Here is a 12,227-nt window from a genome sequence, read left to right as displayed (position 1 = left end):
ATAGTGCTTATGCCTTCTCAGAAGGTTTCATTTATATTCAGTGTGGACTGTGTTATTGTCTTGTAACATTTCACCATAGCAAGATTTCTTAATGCTTCGTTAAATGAGCTGCTTACAGAAGGAGCAGATATACTGGAAGAATGAAGAGTGTATCATAGGATACTTCACCGACGTGTAGATTTAACCTTCTGGAGCAGGTGGAATATTTATGAGAGAAAGCTCAGTGAGAGACTCAACTAAACTAAATGCAGGTCTGTTGATCAAAATTGACTTTCAGTTGTGTAGACTTCATACTTTGTCTGCTCTGTTTTATTGTGAGTTTTTGTAGCATGTCAGGAGATGTCAAACACTGTAATATCACTTTCCTGACATCCCACTATCACATTTCTCATTGTCCAAGTATCTAGAAAATTCATCTTGTAAAATGTGTATAGTTCCAAGTACTTCAGAACTTTTTTTCTAGCAAATCCACTATTTCTCAGAAATATTTTTTGCTCAGCTGAAGACACAACAGCACATGTGGAGATCAGAAATTGAAAAAAAATATATTTTGGGTTGTTGTTAGTGTTGTGATGATGGTTAGTGCTTAAAAGCATACACTGATGCCCCTAAGCTGGGGAGTGGGGGGATTGGTAATGTATTTCACGTAAGAATTGCTGGTATAGCTTGGTACTAAACTGTCTTAGAAGCAGGGGAGAATTTGGTTATATTATCTAGCATACCTTAAATGTATTCATTTTCTTCTGTCAAAATAAAATCTGTTACATCTGTAACAAAATTCTATCACTGAAATATCACTAAAGATCCAAAGATGTTCCTTATTTTGATGCCATGCATGGTATTTTTTTTTATTCTCTTCACCAGATTGGAATTTTATATTCTGTCCACTACCCAGAACGTAAATCTTAATGATCAAACCCTTGAGGCTTCTCTACCCTGTAGTGTGTTGAGTCTCTTATTGTTCTTACCATCTTCTCTCAATGCTGCTTAAAATGCAGTGTGCAAAGAACATCAAAGAAAGCTCTTTGTTTAAAAGCATGATTCTTCCTGTTATTTGCCTGCTGTAAGTTATGTTACATCATAAAAATAGGTGATACTAGGTGTTCATCCAGAAAATTCACATAAGCTTGTTGGACTGTATAGGTGCAGAGGAAAGCACGTCTTAGCAAACTTTCCACAGATGAACTTGGTTGAGAATTGGTTGCTTGTTACATTCATGGGTTCTGAAGTTTTACCTTAGTGAGAAATGTAATTGGAATACTTTTCCACATTGGATTTGATCAGATACAAAGATTTCATGACTGGAACCAAAATAAAGATTCTTTTCTGCCTCTTTCCTGTTATGTACATATAATTGACAGTAGCAGTAAGCAAATTGAGATTTATTTTAAGATATGTACATGTACATTTCCCATTTCCTTGTTCTTGTTTACAGGCTGCATTTTCTGTTTTCCAGGCATCCTGTCTAATATTTTTTCAGTCTCTTAACTTGATTATACTTACGAAAATGTGAAAGTACTTTAACATGTCCAGGCTACGTTGCCCTGTAGAACAGAGTGTTTTCAACTGTTTCATTATCCAGAATGAGGACTGAAAAAGTGACTGTTGGGGAACTATTAGATCATTGCCTGAACTGATGATTGAGCACCTGGTGAAGGGATATGGCAGGCCCAGGAGGCACCGGTGCACCTGACCAAAGCAGGTGTGGACTCTGGATCACTCCCTCCCCCCAACCCCCAGGCTTATTTAAGGACTAGCCTGAGAAGGGAGAATATCTCCTGGATGAAGGCTGCTTCCTTCTAAGGAGTGTTCTACAGCCAGAGATCCTCATCGCCAGCTGGGTGAGTCAACCTTTTTTTCCTGTACCTGACTATTAGTATTCCCAACAATTCTTTGCTATGACAAAGAACTTGTCAGAAGCAGTCTCATAGTTTCATAGAACAAATAGTGAATAAAATGTTCTGAAGGGATGCTCTTATCTATTCAACCACACAATTTGGTTTTCAGTTGGTTGATTCTGTCTTCTTGTGTCATAAGAAAAAGGGAAGTTTGTAGCATATGGTTCTTAGCACTGTCACAAATGATTATTGAAAATGTTAAAGAACACAAAAACCTAAATCGGTTTCCTAGGACTTTGTGCTTGTGAGTTAGGCTTTCAGAAGAAGAATTAACAAATGAAAGAATTTTAAGGTACAAGAACTTTTGATCCAGAGTTGATATCTATTCCTTATTCTCAAAACTAATACTGCCAAATCTCTACAGTGGTATTAAGTGCTTCAGTAGAAGTTCCTAATTACTCAGAAATAGCCAAAGAATTTACTCTGAGGAAAAAAAGAAAAGCTCTCCTCTTAACATCCGTAACAGTTAACCAAAGCAATATATAAGAAGATAGGGATGACTATTCAGTTGATTTTAATTTAAATCTTTAATTTCTTATCTTTGCAAATGTTCTACATTTGCAGAAGGATGGTATTGAACAGATGCGTGGTTGTTGTGGATTGTGGTGTTCATTTCTTTTTTTTTTTACTTTTATTTTTTTTATGGCTGACCAGAAGTGTAGCCTTACTGTTCTTTGGCAAAGAAAGAAACATCTACTACTTAAATATGCTTCTTGGCTGAATTTATCTGGGATGCCATTCACTTTTAAGATGACAAAACTATTTTCTGCTGTTGTCTTGCTGCGTGGTCAATCTCTGGAATGTGCTATCTATTATGTCTTCCTTGACTACTTTCAGATTTACTGTATAAAATTTTTCTGCTGTCACGTCAGTCATGTGTAGCTAATAAATAAAAATTCTCTCTAGAAGTGTTTCCCTGTAGTTTCCCTGTAGGGCTCTTTCTCTTTTTTGCTTTTTTTTTTTTTTTTTTAATCTGTCAGCTTGTTTTTGTAGATCAGACACTTGTTTTCAAAGTTTTTTCTCTGCCTTGTCACTTTTTCTTTTTCCCCCCATAGGTAAAGCAATTTTCACCCTTCTCTGACTTTGTTTCTTTTCTTTCTGCCTATTAGAAATTTTAGATAAACTTGCTCCGATTTACTCCTAACTGGTTTTACTTTGTCTGTTTGCATGACTGCCATATCTTGATTTTACTAAGCTCGTACCAAGAGGTAATTCATTCAGTGTTGTACTCACGCTTATCCGACCATAGTAGTTCTGCAAATTTGCATAAAACATTGCTTTGGGTGTCCTATATCCTTCTAGCAGGTCGTGTGTATCACAGCACTCAAACATGCCATGACAACTGATTGCTTGTGTTTTTGAACACTCTGCTCTTAAATCATGCCAATGACATTGAAGAGTTGTTACATAAATCCACATAATTTTTTTACTCTGAAGAAGATGAGTGATAATCAGTGCCTTCTAGTGAGGGTGAATTATTAAATTACAGTTATCAGTCTTTCATGTTTTCAGGAAATTAAAGTGTTTTACTTGTCTTTATACAAAGCACAGCCTACGTGATTTGGCATTTATAGCTGGCTTTGAGAAATTCCTTGACTGATTTGCCTCACTTGACATAAAATTCTTTTTCTGTTAATTTGAATGAGTCCATAAGCTCTTCTAAAAATGGAAGTTAAATGCCTGTGAGGGGATCTGCCAATAGTGCACAAAGCTAGATGTGAAGAAGAGATGCTTTTACTTTGTTTGAATAGTTATTAAATTATTCTACTAAAATCAATAAAGTGAGTAAGATGTTAAAATTATGGAAGAATGATAATGCTTGTAGGAAAAAGATCTCCTATGTGGAGCTACTAAGTTTCAGATCTGCTGAGAACCGATAGTGTATCAGTTATTTTTGAAGTTGAGGTGGAGCTGGAGGAAAATGAAAAATCTGTTGTGGCTCTGTACTTGGAGCAGAAGTAATATAACATGGTAGTGTGGTGAAGCTAGGTGTCTGTAAAACACATCTGCCCTGCAGCAGCCAGACAAATACAGAAATTTACGTGTATGAGCCTGTTTGTCAAGCAGCACTTCAAATTCTTCTGCTTGCTTTTTATTTAAGTCAACAAAAAATGTAGCTGCCTGTAGGCTATACAAACACTGGAAGCCCCGGAGGGCTGAGTGTTATTACTTTAAACTGCACATCCTGGTACTAACTGCATGCATGCAGGAGTTGTGATAGAGGAAGTCTTCTGTTCTATCACCACAATGCTGCACTGACCTTAAACAAGGGTTTATGCTTTTTAAAATTGTATTTACTTATTATAAGATGAAGCATGAGCATGGTGTTGTCATGTGTAGCTCTTTTCTGAAGAGAGAATGTGTGTGTGAATGGAACACAGAACCCAAATGTGGTGTACTTTAATTTGGGTCTAGATATGCAAGCCTGAAAGAAATACTCAATTTAAAATATTTTTCCCCTATGAAATGAGTAGTCTTATTCTCAGAATTTCTTTTTTTGGTGCCTGCATCAGTAACTAGTTCAACAAGAGTAATTTCAGCTGCATAATATTCATCTAGAGCCAAGCAGTCAAATTTTGCAGAGGTGACAAATGACTGGTGCATTTTTGGACAACGAATAATTCTCACAAAGGCATGGAGTTATATTTCCTTCTAGAGAAACCTGCAGAAATATTGTTAAAGCAATTCCAGCATATTTGATCATAGTATGTCATGTACTTAACCAAATGGAAATGAGAACAGACTATATAGTTCAAAGAATGGCATAACTTGCTTGATTTTTAAACTGTTGTGCAGAGGGACTCAGATTTCCTTATGTTGTTATTCCATGTTATCCATGAAAGGATCTCTGAAAGAAAGAGGCATTTCCAGTCTAGGAAGCTCTGTAGAATTTTATACAGGAAAATTAGCCAGCAAAACTCAGACAGGAAAGCAAGGTACATGGAAGAAAGGGGAAATGTTAAACACCGTTCACCATTAGATTAATCTGAGGCAAGTACATACTCCAGTCAGACAGGAAGTAGCTGAAGAAAATCTTATGGTCTCTGTTACGCGTGCGTTCTCTTATCAAACTATTTTCACATGAATATTTCCAGGCATCTCTTCAGGTCTGTTTAACATTGTCCTACTTTTACAGATTGACCCCTAACATACATTATTTTTTTAATAAAAACCTTTTATTTTATCTTACTTTTTTTTACACTCAGTCCCTACTGTTCCAAAATACATTGTGGTGTTACTGGTTGTTTTTTTTTTTTGTTGTTGTTTTTTGAGTAGGAATGGAACCGAACATTGTCAAACTCTTGTTGAATTGATATAATTGACTCAAATACATTGCAGTGAGAGATGTAGTTCAAGTATTTCTTCCATGTTTTAATCAGATTTAATTAAAATTGTCTACCAAAAGTATATTTGATTTTACTCAGATTTCCTCAGATGTTGTCTTTATGACTGTGACCACCTGTAATTTTGCCGCTAAGCTTTGCTTTACCTTAATAACAAAGCTACCAGGGAAATTTTTGTCTTTCAGGTTGTTTCTCTTGTAGATAGCAAGTATGACAAAAAGATCTAAGTCTGAATCCTCAACAGCCCTCTCAACCTTTGTTTTTAAAGTAAGGGTTGCTGCTGTTTCTTATCTTCCCAGATAGGCTCTGGTGCATAGCAGCAGGACGGAACGTGGCTGAAGAGTATCTGAGTTAGCCCCTGCTGTGGCTGAACTTTTGTGGTGCAGTGTATGTCCTGAATGAAGGACATATAAAAATGTCACTTTTACTCCTCAAATTCAGATGCATTGTTTTAAATAAGCTGTTAGAAATAAAGAGAATGTTGTGATATCAGTGACACTTAGTAATGTAAATGCATAGTGTAACCCTAAAATACAAGTATGAAATAGTAAATTTTTCAGTTCTGAAAACCAGCTTTAGAATGAATGCTACTGTTACTTAGCTTTTCTCTCAAAAAATCATTACAACTAATTTATCTATGATAAAACACAAGAGCTTTGTGGAAGTACTAGCAACAGGTTTGCTATAACAAACACTGTTTTGTAAAAGCTTATTTTCCAGTGTCAATATTAGTGGATTTGAATTTCAGGCTTTTCTTTGCATGTTTTAATCTCAAACTTCAGTTTTTATTTTGTACAAAAAATGCTTTATCTTCTACATTATGACACATAGCAAGTCCTTTTGATTGTTTCTTTGCCTGTTAAAAAATTCCTGCCCTAACTAACAGCTGGTGTGGTGTTTGATGGCGTAGTGTACTTTTAACTTCTCAATGAATGTGAAGCGAAAGGAGGACTTTTTGTCTCTACCCATCTTTTTTTACTGCCATTGTTGTTCTTAGTTAGAACAAAATACAGTCTTCAGAAGAATACTTGTTACAGCAATTAAACATAAATATTGCTGGTATTTAGTGGCTAAAAAATAAGCAGTAAGTAAAATACTGAAGCGATGGGATGTCTGGTAGATAGAGCATGCATCAGCAGCTCCTTTGCAGCTGAAATGTGCACTTCAAAAAAATTCATTTTCCTTTCAGCATGAAAAGATTGGTATCAAAATAACTTGCCAGTTCTCATTTTTTGCTTATTATTTGGAAGATGAAATGAAAGTGAGAAATCTTGACAGATATCTCTAGAACCTGCAGAGAATTACTGTCCAAAGCCTAAATAAGTCTGCTTGGTTTTAGCTTTCAGAGATCTGCTTTTATATATCAGTCTTTGATGTTAGCATGCTAGTCATGCAGTCATTGCATAATACAAGAATACTAAGAGTGAGAGGAGTAAGTGGATGGGCAGTTTGAGAAATAAGTTGTGACTTTATTTTTTTAAATAAACTTCGTTCATCTTCTGCATTAAAAATAAGGGAAATCTTAATGTGTACAGCCTCATCATGTAGTTGCTGTAATGTGAAATTAACATTGAGTACTTAAGGGTTTTTTTACTTGTCTCAGTTGGCTAAGAATGATTTTATAAGCTAAGTTAACTCGGTGCATGGCATGTTGTGTTTGTGCAGCTGAGACTAAGCTGTTTGCAGTACTTCGTGGATTGACTAATACTTCAAAGAGTGTGATTCTTGTTGAAAACTATTGGTCGGATTTTATTGATCATCTATCAAAGCAGATAGGAAGGCATGTGGCTAATTATGCTGGGCTTTGGCTCAGACACCCTGGATATTGAGTTTGATGGAGAATTCTTCACTGTATCTATCCCCTTTATCATCGGAGTAGCACACACTTCAAAGATATTAGCTTTCAAACACTTACTAGGCAATTAGTTGTATTGACTTAGTTCACTAAAGCGTGTAAGATATTGAATATGGTGCAAACCTATTACCTCTTTCTCATTTCAGTTTCTTGTAGACAGTTATCAAATAGTGTTTCTACCTCTTCTGTGGTGCAAACAGTGCTCTTAAAGCAACCTTTCCCTGTCAAGTCACAGCAGTTAGATGGAGAGTAGATGATATATAGCTGTCATTAAATAACTTTAATGCTTTAAATATATTTAACAAAGAAAAATACATAAAATACTTAAAATAACATGGATGCCAGGTAAGGAGAACATCTGCTTGGTTTTTATTACCTAGTCTCTCTCTTCAAAAAAGATAAAAGTACTACAGCCTTAAATAGCCTATAACTATGTATTTCATTATTAGCTTTACTTGTTTCTCTTAAAAGTATTATGGGATTACACAAACTATCATTTAACTAAGACAAGTTTATTCTCAATTAAGATTTTGTTAGAAAATAGAAGATGACAAGTACTAGTATTTGATGCATATGTGACTGTTCAGTGCAGTTGCAGCGATGTGCTTCGTCTTGAAGATGGAAGGGTCCCAAACAAGTGTTGGGTAGGATGCTAGCAGACTTTCTCATGTGCTGTGTCTGGGAAAATATACTGTATTGGTGGTCTGATTTGCACTCTAGTCATGAAATTTTCGCAGTGTTCTCACAAGGGCTACTTTGTCCTTTGTGGTTTAAGTGTTTCGTTCAGTGGTAACAGCTGTGTCGTATCATTCAGCTCAGGTGGTCCTATGCATGGTGAGCATACTGAGAAGATTGCCTTCATACGTATCAGGAGAAACAGGAGGGCTCGTAGTGCTCTTAGTTGTGTGGTAAGTGGTGGAGATGAATGTAGTGAGAAGCTCCTCAACTCACATGTGAACAGAAGAGAGCAGGATAACATAACAAGCTACTGACCAGAAGTTTACTTTTGATGACTTGAAACTGAATGTTCTTGAAACTCATGTTCTTAATTATCTAGTTTGTTGTTTTCATCACTTATTTTTATTAGAATCTCAATTTGCATGAGTTTTTGGTTTTCTAAAGCTTTGTTTCCTAACTGTTTCAAGAAAATAGGTGCCAGTTAAGATAAGGCTTTGTAGTGGTAAGTCCATCATGATCTGCTAGATTTGGTTTTATCACCTCTATTTGCTTAACACAGTTAACCCCATCCTTCCCTACCAAAAGTGTCTGAGCATGTGTTGCAATTTTGATAAAATTCCTTGCTTAGTGGATCCAGTGAATAACTGTGCACAGGGCATGTTTCTGTCAAGTCAAAGTCTGTGACAGATTCTGCTTAGCAATGTTTTGTAGTATTATAGCTTCCTGTTTTGATGAATGTTTTCCCCATTGGAAGGCTTTTACATAGCAAAAGCTGTGGTGAAGTTGAAGGTTTCAAAACAGATGATAAAATGCTGAAGGATGTTTTGGTAAGATGGCTTTCTTTATAGAGTTTGTTTGTTTGCTTATGTTAGTGTAAGAACAATGTGGGGAAAAAAATGTCATGTGGCATTTGACCAAAAGTGTTTCTTTGTGAGAATACAGGGGAGCATGCAGGCAGGCGAGTTGTGATGTGGGCCTATGAAGCAGAGCCCAAGCTGGCAGCCTCCCCAGGGCACTGACAGAGGGTGGCTTGGGCTGCTCTAGCTTTTCTGTCCTCTTCAAAAGGCTGTGTGCGGCCTCACATACATAAAGGAGGTTTAGATTTTGCCCTCATGTTTGGGCTCATCCAGTATTATTAACACACATTAGAGCTGATACTGTGCTCTAATTGGAATTGGTCCTTGTTTTCCTGTAATAAATATAATACGTTGACACTTTCAGTGCTGAATTTTGGCAGACTTGCCTTCAGCAGCCTGCTCTTCAGGGTCTTTATCAGGCAAATGAACTTCTGCACTCGTGACTAATGTTTGAGGTGGAGAAAGTTCCAGGAATATTTAGAGAAGTAGTTAAATTACTGCTAAGAGGTGATTATTTTTTTTTTCTATGAATAGTTACCAAGCAATCATCTTTGTTGAACTTACAGTTTATTTTGCAGAGTGCAGCTTGCAGCTTTCTTCACTGTGGGCTCTTGTATATTTTGTTCCATAGAACGATTCTTTTGCTTGAAAATATGCCAGGTGTGCTTAAATGCAAGAAGAAACTTAGAATGATGTTCAGTACTGTATATAAACCTAATTTCCAAGAGAAGCAAAAAATGTTTTGTTTTTTTTTAAGGGAATAAATACACAATCACAGACTTGATTCCTTGCTTATAGAAAGGCCAAAGTTGTTTGCATTGTCTCCTCTTCCGTATGGCTTCTCCTTGCCTGTCATGAGCACTACGTTGTTTTATGGCTTTGTCTCTCAGCAGTGATGTTGAATATCTTTGTTTTCACAGCTGGAATCAGAACTGATGTTTTATGTGTGTTATTTAAATTTATTCAGGTAGCATGTTTCACATCTTCACCCTTCATCCAACTATTTAAGTCCAAAAGCAGTTAAAATAATTCATAATATCAATACACACCTGCAAAAATGGGGTGAACAGTAAATAAATGTTTTGCCAGAAATGCGGTTCAGATTACATTCTCTTTTCCTATTTGTTTTGTGTCAGAACCTATTTTGGTGTAAATCTATTTAAATAACAAATAAATTAGTTGTGAAGTACTCTGTAAACCTGTTCTGGTTTCAGTAGAGCTTTAATCAAAAATATTTTAAGAACTTGAGGATTTATAACAAAATTCACATTTGGATTGTGAATGCAAAAACAGGTATTGATATTCCCACTTTAAGAAAGATGCATTCTTGTGCAAAAACAATTACCAAGAAAAAATACAGACAGAATATCTTTATTTTTTTAATTCCCCAAAATTAAGAATCGAAATTTAATAACTTAAAAAATAACAAATTGTGCAAGAGAATACTGATTTACGGCTGCCAGTGTGACTGTTACGATTTCAAAGCCCTAGGAGTCATTGTTAAAGATGAGTTCCTTTTTCAGGGGAAGAAAAAATGTACTGGGGATTTCTGTACCTGCACATTTCTTTGGTTGAGGTCTCAGTGTATCTTATCAACTCCCTTTGAAAAATGTACAGGTTCAGCTTAGCACCTTGCCTTTGCCCTAAGTTTTTCATTATTTCTTTTCTCGCTATGTCAGTGCTTTGTTCTCTTCATGGATCTCAAAGATCCAAATCCATTATAGTTCTTTTACTTAGTCTTCTTTCCAAATTTCTTTCTGGATGTATTAATCTTGTCTTTTCTTTCTCGCATCCAGTCACTACTGGTTCTGTGTCCTCTATTGTATTGCTTCTTTCTCTACTATCTTGGACTTGAGGCAGTCTTGGAACTTCTGGGTGATAAGTTACATAGCGCAATAACGCTGCAAATTTTCTACAGTCATCCACTAACTTCAACTAACTTAAAGGAGTTTTTTTGGTTTGGTTTTATTACTCTTATACTTTAGAATTAAACTGTTTTTCTATGGTCAAATGTATTAGGAAATGTTATGACTTGTATAAATTCAATGCAAAAATCTTTACTTCAAATCATAGGCCACAGGAAGTCTGCCCCAAGTATTGACCAACTATATTCAGTAGCAAGGTTGGGGGAACAAAAACAAAAGAACACAAATATTTTGGTAATTAAAGCAGTAATGGATTTGCAGATGCAGAGCACATTAGGTAGCCACCCCTGCAGTTCTTGTTTTACTCTGCCAATATAGTTTGTAATGATTTTCTCCAAAGTCTATGGGTGTTGTTGTTGGTTAAGAAGTTACTATGTAGGTCAGCAGTGAAGTAGGAATTGCTGGAATGACCATATTCAGTGTATTGGTGTATTTGTATTCAGCTATTCAGAGCTGACAAGCTTTGCTTTCTGAGTTGCTTATAACCTTTCTGAGTGGCCCATAATTTTTGTGCCAAGTGCAGTCTGTATTAATGTCAAAGTCTATTATTTTATTATGATAGTAAAAGAATCATCTTTTCAAATTACTGTAATCCTCAAATCTTATGTTCATGTTCCTTAAAAACTAGTTTTGCAGTCCTTTGTTTTCTGTAACACAATTTCCTTTTCTGTGTATTACAGCTACTTGTTTGTGGAGGCTGTGGTGTATTCTCTTTAGTGGGGAAGTCATTGCTGCTGTCATCTTCCTTTTCCTGTGTCAATTATCAGGAAGTCTAACAACACCTTGAAAAATTTGGCACCATGTATAAATAAAGAGGATAAGGGAGGCAAAATGCATTCTTCCTCCCCCCAACCCCCCCCCCCCCCCCCGATCAATTTTAATACTTAGATTCAGAAAGAAAGATAAAATTATAGATTGATGAATTGATACATGTCTTGCCTACGCTAGTCAGACAGCTATTTGTTATCTGCATTTGTGTCAGCTGATTTGCCATTTATGGAAAATACCACAATATGATGCTAACCAAATAATGTAAACCTTCTTGACGGTAATGGCATGTGTGCTTGGAAAGCAGATGAATGATGATGCGATGCTTTCACTTACTGGAAAGGGCCATATGTCTCCTGTTTCAGTTGAAGATGTCAGTAAATGATACTGCTGCCTTGCACATCTGATATCATAGGAAAGAGATCCCCATGTTAAAGTTGCACATTTGACTGGTATGTCATCTGCATTTTCACAAATGTTAATGACTGCATTAGTCATATTTACGTTTCGTTTTTTAATTGGATCTTTGAAGGAAAATTCATTTGGTACATCTCTGGTGTTACAGTTCTTGCTTTCAACATTTGCTAACAGGCACAGTCTCGATCAGAGAGCATTCTGAAAGGTACCCAGCCTTTTTCAATATAAGCTATAGTGGGATAATGAAGGGCCTAATTATCATTGTAGTTACAGACTAATTATCAAATATACCTCACATATAATTGAGATCAAATTGTATTTTTTAAATCATTAGTGCCTTTATACTGGAATGCCTTCTAAAGTAACCTTTGTTTCAGCACTACAGAAGGCAACATGCAATTTTAGGTTTTTGTTTTGGTGTTGTTTTTTTTTTGCTGCACTGTGTATTGTGAGTCCTATTTAGGTACAGCCTGTGAATATTAGTC

At 36.0% G+C, this 12,227-nt stretch overlaps 1 protein-coding gene across 2 annotated transcripts in view; it reads left to right on the top strand.

The window, feature by feature from the left end:
* CLSTN2 (calsyntenin 2) overlaps positions 1–12,227 on the top strand; it is a 298,618-nt gene that overhangs the window by 51,824 nt on the left and 234,567 nt on the right. The window contains exon 1 of one of the 2 annotated variants that reach the window (XM_048954385.1): positions 1,753–1,841. The exons of the other annotated variant lie outside the window; for it this stretch is intronic. The gene's annotated coding sequence lies outside the window, so the exon portion shown is untranslated. Of the gene's footprint in view, positions 1–1,752; positions 1,842–12,227 lie in introns of those variants that run through there. 2 annotated transcript variants of the gene reach the window in all.

Source organism: Lagopus muta, chromosome 9, assembly GCF_023343835.1.
Source record: "Lagopus muta isolate bLagMut1 chromosome 9, bLagMut1 primary, whole genome shotgun sequence".
NCBI classification, from domain to species: Eukaryota; Metazoa; Chordata; class Aves; order Galliformes; family Phasianidae; genus Lagopus; species Lagopus muta.
This window is presented reverse-complemented; position numbering and strand designations above follow the sequence as displayed.